The sequence below is a fragment of the Miniopterus natalensis genome, chromosome 1 (assembly GCF_054644295.1).
Source record: "Miniopterus natalensis isolate mMinNat1 chromosome 1, mMinNat1.hap1, whole genome shotgun sequence".
Classification (NCBI taxonomy): Eukaryota; Metazoa; Chordata; class Mammalia; order Chiroptera; family Miniopteridae; genus Miniopterus; species Miniopterus natalensis.
This window is the reverse complement of record NC_142081.1, coordinates 148,136,083-148,146,818: the sequence shown is the minus strand read 5'-3', so window position 1 is coordinate 148,146,818 and position 10,736 is coordinate 148,136,083. Positions and strand designations below refer to the sequence as shown.

The following is a 10,736-nucleotide window of genomic DNA, read 5'->3' as shown; positions in this document are numbered from 1 at the left end:
AGCTTTTCCCAACTCAGTAGCACCCCTGACAGTGAGGAGGTGGCTTTGCGACCTCTTTAGGTGGCCTTTTCTCACATTAATTTGAGAAAGAGCTAAAAAGAAACTATGACTTTAGCCGACAACATTTATTGACTATCTGATCATGGTGACTCCTAACTTATTAAGAAAGATAAATATTTGTGTACATGAAAAACCAATTCATTGGACAATGACGTACCTGATTATAAATTTAAAAATCCACACGCTTCTTCGACTCCCCTCCTCTGATAAATTTAGAGGAGTGGCTTCAGCCCTTTGCTTACTCCTAAATTCAGGAGTAAAGCACGGAACAGGGAGAGGAAGGGGGCCGGAGCTCAGAAGCAGGACCAGGGACTTGCTTAAGTCATCTTTCTAGTCTTTTTGATGTTCAGAAGCTACTTCATTTGTACTTTCTTGAGACACAGACAGTATTCTCCCATGCCTTCAAGTGTACAGTCTTGTCCTCACCAATAGAATATTTAACCTATTAAACTTGCAAGTTCTCTCTTCTATTCCAATTGTCTTGACACTTCCACACTCACAGTTCTTCACCAGTGACTACAATAGAGCTCATCTTAGCTAGCAATTTTAGAGAATACATTAAACTTAGATGTAAAAACATCTTTTTCAAAATTCTTCCAACAAATGACCCCTGTCATTTCTTCTGATCCTCTGCACCAAAAGCTACAGAAGAGGTTAAGTGTTGACAAAAGGTCCCTTTTCCTGTTTTTCTCCCAGCTGTTGCAGTTTCATAGTCTTACTGAAAATTTCAACCCAAACAAGAAAGAGTTTGCATCGATTTTCACGTTTCCTAAAACCTCCGAGCCTCCTTGTAAACATCTCTAGGGTTATGTAGAGGTATGTAGCATGATCACAGCTGGAGGTAATTTATTTCCCCCAGTTTTTCTGTAGCCTAACTTAGGAAGATTGAGGTTCTGGGGCATGGAAAATTAGCCTTAGGATTTGGAAACACTACTCAAGTGACATGTACTCAGTAGAAGACCATTACGCAATTCACTGCCAATTATTCCGGGACACATTTGGTCCCTTAGAGTCAACTACATTAGCCTTCAAGGCAGGACAGGGAAAAGTTACTGGTTTGCTGTTGGCAAAACCTATTCATTTTATACAGATGGCAGGAGGGAAGAGAGTGAGGCTCTTCAGTGTGGTTTCTGTTCTTTAGGCAAGCATACCAAAGGCTAATAAAGCCCTTTGAAATTTTAATTTCCAAAGGACTGTCACATAGAAACTTAAATGCACTACCAGTTGATTAGAAAACGGAATTGTGGGGTGTGAACGCTGCTCAGTTCACACGCATATTGTATCCAGCAAACAATAACTGGGGACTAAGCCAGGAAATGTTATTTCTCTCACTTCAGACTCATAATAAGTCTGCATCCCCAAATGCTTTCCCTGTTCCATCCTCTGACTAATCCACCCACTCCAAGTCCTTCCTGTTTACATTGTAAAACAATGGTATTAAAAAAAACCTTACCCCTTAAGCAAAAGAACCCAACAGAGACTCTTTCACATAGAGGCAAGTCATAAATGTCACTTTGAAATCTTTAAAAATAGATTTTTTTCCCCCATGAAATTCATTGATCATGAAAATAAATAACTCCAGGGTTAAACCTAGCAAATGACATTTTGTTATAAAATTGCTACTGTCAGAAAGCACTGGAACCTGAGTGCAAGATTTAAACTCTTAAAGATTTTACCTTAATCAACACACAAGTTACTCAGTCCTCTAAGGCACTGAATCAATGTCAGCATTTCAGAAGTCAGTCCTGGTTTGGCAGAACTTCTCATTTTTTCCTAGTTTGTGAAATTGAGCCACCCTTGACCCAGGTTATTGAACTTTGTAGGAGACATACTTAGGCATGAGCTCAAGTTTATTCCTGAAATCTGAATTTAAAATAACATTCACTCACACAGTAGGTGATGGTCCATAATCATTTCCCTTATCTAAACAAACTGCCCTCCTCCAAGCAGTCCAGGAATGTCTTTAAGTGGCAGTACTTGCAAAACATCAACTTAGAATTTACTGTCTTCCCTTTGTGGGAATTTTAGAAGCCATCATCTTTTTTATTTTTTTATTTGTAATATATCTTTAGTGATTTTGGAGAGAGGAAGGGAGAGGGAGAGAGAGGGAGAGATAGAAACATCAATGATGAAAGAGTCATTGATCGGCTGCCTCCTGCACACCCCAGACTGGGGATGGAGCCCACAACCCGGGCATGTGCCCTGACCAGGAATCGAACCCTGATCTCCTGGATCCTAGGTCCATGCTCAACTGCTGAGCCACGCCCAGCCGGGTCCATCATATCTTTTTTAAAAAAGTCTTCATGTAGCTCTTCATGAGTCGGGAATTGTTTGGATGTCTGTTTCGAGGCCTCCCACAGATGCAGTAGAATTGTTTTCACTTTTCCCTCAATTGAGGGAGCAGTTCTCATCCTGTGGCATCAGCAAATGTTTAGAAAGATATTCAAATAAATCTGCTTGTCTGTTTTTTATCTCCAACATAATCCCAATTGTGCAAGATATCGCCATGGGAAACACAAACTTTGTTGCATCAGCTTTATTCCCACCAAATCTACCACTCTCTGCCATCCCAGTTGAGAGCACCTGTTATAAAACCTCAGTCACCTGAGTGCCTTAGTTATATTACCGTTGCGGTTACCAGAGCTTGCTGGTTCTCTTTATGGGAGTCTCTCTGATGTGCACCAATTTCCATTCAGAGCAGTTCCTTTTACAAGCCTTTGTAAAATTCACCAATTGACTATCATAATCTTTTACCCTTTGGCTTCTCTCACCTTTAATCATCCTAAATGCTATATGCCTTATAGTAATACATGAAAACAATTGTAATTGTATGCCACAGTAACAATAAATGTAAGGTATCATTACTGCACAACATTAAGTAATTAACATTAACTAACCTTTGTTCTTACTCTCTGACACCCAGCACACCTGGGGCCAGGATTTGGAAGGTAAAAGTCTGGGCACTTAGCTCCCAGCCCAGCCCCGGCCCGTCCCAGTTGAGGGGTCATACATACGAGGAAGCTCATTCCTGGAGTCACACCAAAAATTCACTCCAAAACACAGATTAGAGACTGGCTGAGCCGGGAAGCAGTCAAGCCACAAGTCTACTCAAAGGAAAGAGGGGACAAGTACAAGGAAAGCTAGGCATCAGCAGGCTTCAGCAAAATCAAAGAGGAAGACGAAAAAGGGGTGAGCCATAAAACAGGGAAGATGGGGTGACTTGTAAAGGAATAGCGCCAGCCCGCCCATTTGAATGCCCTACACTTTGCAGCTTCTCTAGACTTTATTTTACTAGCACCCACTCACTCTGGATGCTTAATTCAAAAAATTTTGTTTTCCCACCTCCTTTCTCCCTCTCTCTCTCTCTTCTTCATTATGTTGATCTACCAGCTTGTCTGGCTTTGTTGTTATTGTTTTTAAGCTTTCTGTTTACTTTACGCATTCTCCTGACTCAGCAAAAACAAAACCCAGGGTCCAGTTTCACACACCCTTAGTTCTGGAGGGTAGGAGGGAAAGCCAGGAGCTCTTGTCCCTATTGTACTCCAATGTCTTGAATTGTTTCTAATTTTTTTCAAGTCCTGTATATTCATTTATTTCCTCAATTGGACCAAATATTCTTTGAGAAAAAAGAACGTCTAACTCTTCTTACTTTTCTCTGCATTCTCTTGATGGCTGATAATAGCCACTTAAAGCTACTTGATCAATGTACATATAAGTGTGTTGCCAAGCCAGGTGTGGCTCAGCGGTTGAGCATCGATCTAGGATCCAGGAGATCGAGGTTCGATTCCTGGTCAGGGCACATGCCCGGTTGTGGGCTCTCTCTCCAGTAGGGGGTGTGCAGGAGGCAGCCGATCAATGACTCTCATCATTGATGTTTCTATCTTCTCTCCCTCTCCCCTTTTCTCTCCAAAATCAATAAAGACATATTTTTAAATATATATATGTGTGTGTGTGTTATAAATGTGTCAAAATGTTTTAGAAGGGTTTTATTATATGTGCTACTGAACACTGAGCAGGAAAGACTGTTGGAGCAAGTGAAAAATTATGGACTATTGCATGAAACTTAAAAAGTCAGGAGTAAAAAAAAATATGTGAAACAATGATTTTTAAGAATTTTATTTTCAAGAGTTTTGTGTAATATAGTTCATTATTGGGGAGTTCTCAGTACGTGCTAGTTATTCTTCTGGGTGCCTTACCTATAACATCGCATTTATTCTTCACAGCAATAGTAGCAGTATGAAGCAGGGGCTGTTATTATTTTTAATTTACAACTCAAGAATCAGAAGCACGTAGCAACAGCTGGTTCAGCGTCACCCAGGGAATAAGTTATGGAGACAGGATTCTAACAGACATTTTCGCACTTAGCTCACGTTGTAACTTCCCCACTGCACTACCACTTCAACGCAGGTGTTAGAGTACAGTATGAATCTAGGAAAATTCCAGGACAAGTGGAATAGGGAAACTGAGACAGATTGTTAAACAACAATTTGCAGCCACCGAGTAAATCCTACCTTCCTTAAACCAAGGACACTTGAGAGTAAATGGTTTGTGTTATATGGGCCAGGTACAGAATCCCAGGTACAGAAATTAGGGTACAGAAACTCACCTAGGCAGGAAGCCCCAGATGCCTAGCAAGGGGCAAAACTGGGAAAACAAGAATCTCGCCCCCAGGGTAATCTATCATCCCCTAGCATATCACTGGTCATGTGGTTTAGACCCCCTGAGCATTCCTCCTTAAAGATAACATCTAGGCCTCAGTTGTATTTCAGCTCTAGGCCCAGAAAAGCAGCAAAGTGGCCCTGTGGCTGCCTCAAGACCAGCTACATTGACTAATGATCTCCTGCCTTGGCACTGACCAGTCAGTGGAGACCACGATGCCAAAAGACCAGAACCGGAAAGCTGATGAATATTCTATTGAGAGATTCCCCTGGGACCTCCCCTAAGATTTCCACCTGCAAGAAAGAGATAAATATGCTCAGGACAAAGAACTCAGCGCATGTGCACTCCCCTCCCCCAGTGGAGCACGCCAGAGCCATTTCCTTCCCCCCTCTGAGAGGACCCCAGGAAACTTGCAACCAGGGGAGCAATTGGCAGTGGCAGCTTAATCTGGGCTAACTCCCTGAATCTTTTTCCAAGGTCCCCAAACCTGTCTCCAAGGCCCCCTTGTCTCTCTCTGACTTCTCAATGAGCCAAAGCAGCCCAGCCTAGGCTCTCCTGTTACTTCTATGCTCTTCCTTATTTCACTGTCCTAAGTATATTTTTGCTGCAGCCAATACATTCTTGCTTTCTTTTCTACACTGTGTCTCTTGGTTGAAATCTTTCCCTCAAGAAGACAAGAACCAAGTTCTCCTCATTGTCTCCCCAGTAACACAGGGATGGTGGACTGGAGAAAATGTGACCAAAAACTCCACTCATCATACTTGTGATGATTAATTTTATGTGTCAACTTGACTGGGCCACAGAGCACCCTGGTATTTGGTCAAACATTATTCTGGGTGTTTCTGTGAGGGTATTTTTGGATAAGCCTAACATTTAAATAGGTATACTGAGTAAAGCAGATTACCCTTCCTAACCTGGATGGGCCTCATCCAGTCAGTCAAAGGCTTGAATAGAAAAACAAGCTGACCCTCTCCCAACCTAGAAAGAATCCCACCTCGCTCCCTGGGACATCAGGTCTTCCTGCTTCTCCAGCCTGCTCGCCTCTGGGCTGGAACTGCACCATCAATACTCCTGGGTCTCTAGCTTGCAGACTCACCCTGTAGACTTAATCAGCCTCATAATCATGCAAATTAATTTCATATAATAAATCCATACACACAAACACACAGCCTATTAGTTCTGTTTCTCTAGAGAACCCTAACATATAATATGTCATCTGTGTGATTCCATAAAAAAAAAAGGAGGTTCTATTTTGAGGTCCTTGGACTTTCTCATGAGGAAAAAGAGAAAACTTGTCATTATTATTTCCATAATACATAAAGACATTATTTACATGACCTTATGTTATAACTTACTGCCTGAGATGAATGGTCTTAGATGTTCACATGAAAAATGACTTTGAACTTTAATTTTCAAGTGATCAACTTAAATACTTAAGAGCTCAACAATGGATATTCGCATCTCAATTTAGTCATATAATAAATATTCTAGAAACCCAATTTTAGTACAGACTTGTGACCTGTTTAAAACTACTAAAGTAGTTCATTTTAATGGGAAAAGTGATGTGGGTTTTTTTTATTCACTATGTTCTTCCTCTAAAATGTTGAATCTACTTTTCTCTATGTTGATTTTGCTCTTAGTCCCAAATGGAGATATTACAGTCAACTTTTTCCTCTTAAGCATGTTTCAATTATTACCACATACTTGGCAGTTTTTAATTGTAGGTTTTATCGCACGTGAGCTTTTGTAGTTAACTTTTCAAATTAGAAACTTTATATGTGGGAGGTGTTCATTCACGAAGATAATTGATTAAATATATACTCTCACATTGAAATAACATCTCCAGTTTTTACAACCTGTGGTTCAGTTTCTAATGTAGCTATTTCAAGATTATCAGTTCCTCCTATTAATAAACAAGTCTTGGCATGGAACTTGTTCTTTCATGGTTAGCCTTCTGAAGTCTAAATTAGATAAAAGACAAGTTATTTCCTTTACTTTATGGCCTCTTAAAAGTTGCTATTTGAAACATGAAGACTAGATAAATCCCAATCAAAAAATTCAAAATGTAACTCCTCAGGAATATAAACTAATATGTGGTTTCCTAAAGTCTTTATTCCTCAAAAACAGTAATATTTATCAACTGGAAGCCTCTTAGTTCTGACTACTCTCATCTGTATGTTTTTAAAATTAAATTGAATTAAAGCCTTTCTTATATTTTGAAACTTCCTCTCATAACAGGAGTTCCCAGTGAAGGGATTGCTTTACAGTGTAAAATCGAGGTTAAAACCACTAGGGACAGTCAGTGGAACTGTTTTAATCACCTTAATGTTGGAAAAAGTAGAAAGAAAGAAAAATCCTGCTTCTTTAATAATAAATAGCAATATTCTGTACAGTTGGTTGGACTCACCCTGGATTTGTGAGGTTTTTGTCTTATATTCACCTGTCTGTACTACCTTATAAAATTATAAACACATATAATTGACAGTTGAATACAGATAAGATCTAGTCTAATAAAAAATGTAATTATTAAAAGTATAAAGTCTCCTACTTAACTGCTGAATTATTTGAATGGCTCCCCAATTATTTGGAGGGAATTATATCTACATAAGTTAGGGTAGATTCTTATTCAGCTTTGCTAATTACATAAAGGAATCCAAGTTACATAATTTTGTATTGTTACTAGTTGATTATTTTAGTATTTCAGTCTCTCCATATAAAAGTTATAGAAAATTTGTGTTCAATATGAAGCATACAATCTTCAGTGTGCTCTTATTTTCTTTCAGTCACAATTTTTTAAGATATGATTCCTTTATAATTCATTCATATTCTCTATCCCTTTTTTTTTCTCCACCCCCCCCCCCCCCAACCCACACACACAAACACACCAAAAAAGCTACATCCTAAACTTTACCTTCACTTCAGAGTGTATCTTTTCAATTCAGTATTTTCCTTCTGGTGCAGTTTGTTTACTTCATAACCTATGTAACTAAGTTGTTTTTCATTTTTTAAACAAAAACTTTATAGCAACATTTAAAACCACTCATGGATATGTATGTATATGTTAAGGATACAGCTGTAACTTTTCTTCTAAGTTGTTTTGTGTGGTGTTCAGTCTAAGAAAGTGGTTTAAATAATTACTCTAGTTCATGAGCTTAGAATTGGAGGCCTCCTCAAGTCACAGAGGAATGGATCCAGTATTGGAAATGAAATGAACATTTTAATGTGATTAATAGGAACAGAGTGATAAGCTTAACTATTAAAAACACTTTTTAAGTATAGGAATGGAGGCCTAGACTCAGAGTCATATAGAGCTCAATTGGAGAGATAGTTCGGGAAAATATTAGGACAGTTTAACTAATCTGGAGTTTTCAAACATTCCATAGGACTTTAATCTTAAGAACTCAGGCACTTGGGCAGACACTTTTTAAGATAAGACCCATTAATATTGTTATAAGTTAAAGGTGAGAGCACAGAAATGCTTCCTCACTCCTCTTATCTCTCTGACAAGATTAGGTGGGCCTTTGGGGGCCTAAGCAATCCTTTGAATTGAACCACAACCCATATTGCTAACCACAGGATTAATATTACATCCGAACTTTCTTCTTCATTTAAAAATAGATAATACCTAAGGATGTCTATGAGAGGAAGATTTTATTCCTTTACTTATTAATGATTCATCTAAAATTAACCTTGTTACAATCTGTGTAGAAAATAATTTGGTATAGTTTCACGAAGAAATTATTAATAAAAAGTTATAAACTGTAATTACTCTTTTAAAAAAAAAAGGTTTTTTTTAACCCTCACCCAAGGGGTGAGAATATTTTTTCCATTGATTTTTAGAGAGCATGGAAGGGAGGCGGAGGGGATCGAGACAGAGAGAAAGGGAGAGAGGGGAGAGAGAGAGAGAAACACTGATGTGAGAGAGACACGTAGATGGTTGCCTCCCACACGAGCTAAGACCAGGGGCAGAGATCTAACCTGTAACCCAGGTAGGTGCCCTTGGCCTGGAATTGAACCCACGACCCTCCAGTGTGCAGGCTGATGCTCTAATCATTGAGCCATGCCAGCCAGGGCTATAATTACTCTTTAGTGATGGCACATCTGAGTTATGATAAAGCACTTTTAAAATTATTAAATGCACTATATCAACAATATATAGAAGATGTAATAATAGCACTTTCTACTCTTTATTCTTACTGCATCAGACAATGAGCAAAGCACTCTCTATGTAGTAACTTATATCAGCCTTATATAAAAACCTCTAAGGTAGAGCTAATATTCTGATTGTACAGATAAGAAAACTATAATTTGGTCACGCAGTTAGAACAAGGTCAATTAGGGACTTACACTAAGGTCTGATTGACTCCCAAGCCTATGCCTGTGACTATACCCTGCGCCACCTTATCTCATTAAATGTTCTCAACATCTGTCTTATAAATAAACAGATGTAACAGAAAGAACACAAAACTTTGTGGGTTTGAAATATAGCTCCTTCCTTTGAGTGGCTGTACAGAAATGAGGAGTTGCTTGAGGGAAGAACAGCATATTAAGGATCAGACAAAGCCCCTAAATCAGTGGCTTTAACATAATGATCTGGTTTTATTTTCTTGCTGACTTAAAGTCAAAACGGGGATTCCTGATAAGTGGACAGCTTTACTGCGAGTGGCAATCCAGTTCCTTCCTTCTCATTACTTTGCCATTTTCAATATGTGATGCTCAGCCCGGCCGGGCGTGGCTCAGCAATTGAGCCTCGACCTAGGATCCAGGCGATCGGGGTTTGATTCCCGGTCAGGGCACAGGCCCGGGTTGCGGGCTCGATCCCCAGTCGGGGGCGTGCAGGAGGCAGCCGATCAGTGACTCTCTCATCATTGATATTTCTATCTCTCTCTCTCCCTCTCCTTCCCCCTCTCTGAAATCAATAAAGGTATATTAAAAAAATATACATATGTGATGCTCAAAGGCACCCCAATGGCTGGAAAAGCACAGTGGGTTGTGAATGGAGGTTTGTAGGGTCCAGGCCTGATAGCCCCACATGCCTCTTCTGCTGATTTTCCACTGGCAAAAATTCAGTCACTTTGTTACATGAAACTCCAAGGAAGGCTGAGAAGTAGTCTAGTTATGGGATCACAAGAAATAAAAAATAAAAAGACCAAGTTTGGAGCTATGGCTTGGTGTTCTGGAATATAAACAGCAGTTTGGGAATGGAAAGGAAATACTATTGGCCACTTGCACAGCGAAGCCGCCCTCCTCAAGCCGCCCTCCTCCTTAACTCTCTTTACTCATTCTTGTTAATGTTCGCCGCTTTTTCAGTATTTAATTTTTACTAGTGAGGTATGGAGAGGGAGCCACAAACTAATTTCAAAATAGCAAAGTGCACAAGGTCCGTGTGTAGGAGCGCAGGCTTGTGTATTTGAACCAGCCAGAGTTGCACGAACAGTATAAAGACCTGTTTGTGTTTTGATTATTGCAGGTTTTTCCTTTTTCACATGGTTTATAAATATATTAATTATAAGTGTGTTGAGTTATTTTATAGCAATAAAAGGATTAATGAGACTTATACTTCTAGATATGGTGGAGTAACAGGGATCAAATTTGATTTTCTTCTTAATAAAAAAACTGGACAACATATAGAGTGTCCCCCAAAAAAGTATACACACACTTTGAATAATAATTAGTGTTTATTAAAATACATTTCATTTTCAAAATTGAACTATCAGCTGTTAAAGTGTGTATACATTTTTTTTTGTGTGAGGATTAAACTATTTCTAAGTCACTTAACTGTGTCTGAGGACAAATTCCTATACTACTTAAAGGGACACAACAAAATGTGGCACCCATCAGTGTAAAATTCACAGTGCTCACCAGCCAACCAAAAATTACTAGGCACGCAAAGAAACAGGAAAATACGGCCAATAACAGGAGAAATTTCAATCGATAGAAATAGACCCATAAATGACAGGGGATGATAAAATTAGGAGACAAGAACATTAAAAGAGCTATTATAAATATTTTCTTGT

The 10,736-nt window shown here is 39.1% G+C and overlaps 1 non-coding gene across 1 annotated transcript; it reads left to right on the top strand.

Moving 5' to 3' along the window:
* Positions 1 to 5,477: 5,477 nt before the first annotated feature.
* Positions 5,478 to 5,534, top strand: LOC148094437 (small nucleolar RNA SNORD66). Its single transcript, XR_015716540.1, has one exon. It is a non-coding gene; the product is annotated as a small nucleolar RNA SNORD66 (small nucleolar RNA).
* The last annotated feature ends 5,202 nt before the right edge of the window (positions 5,535 to 10,736 follow it).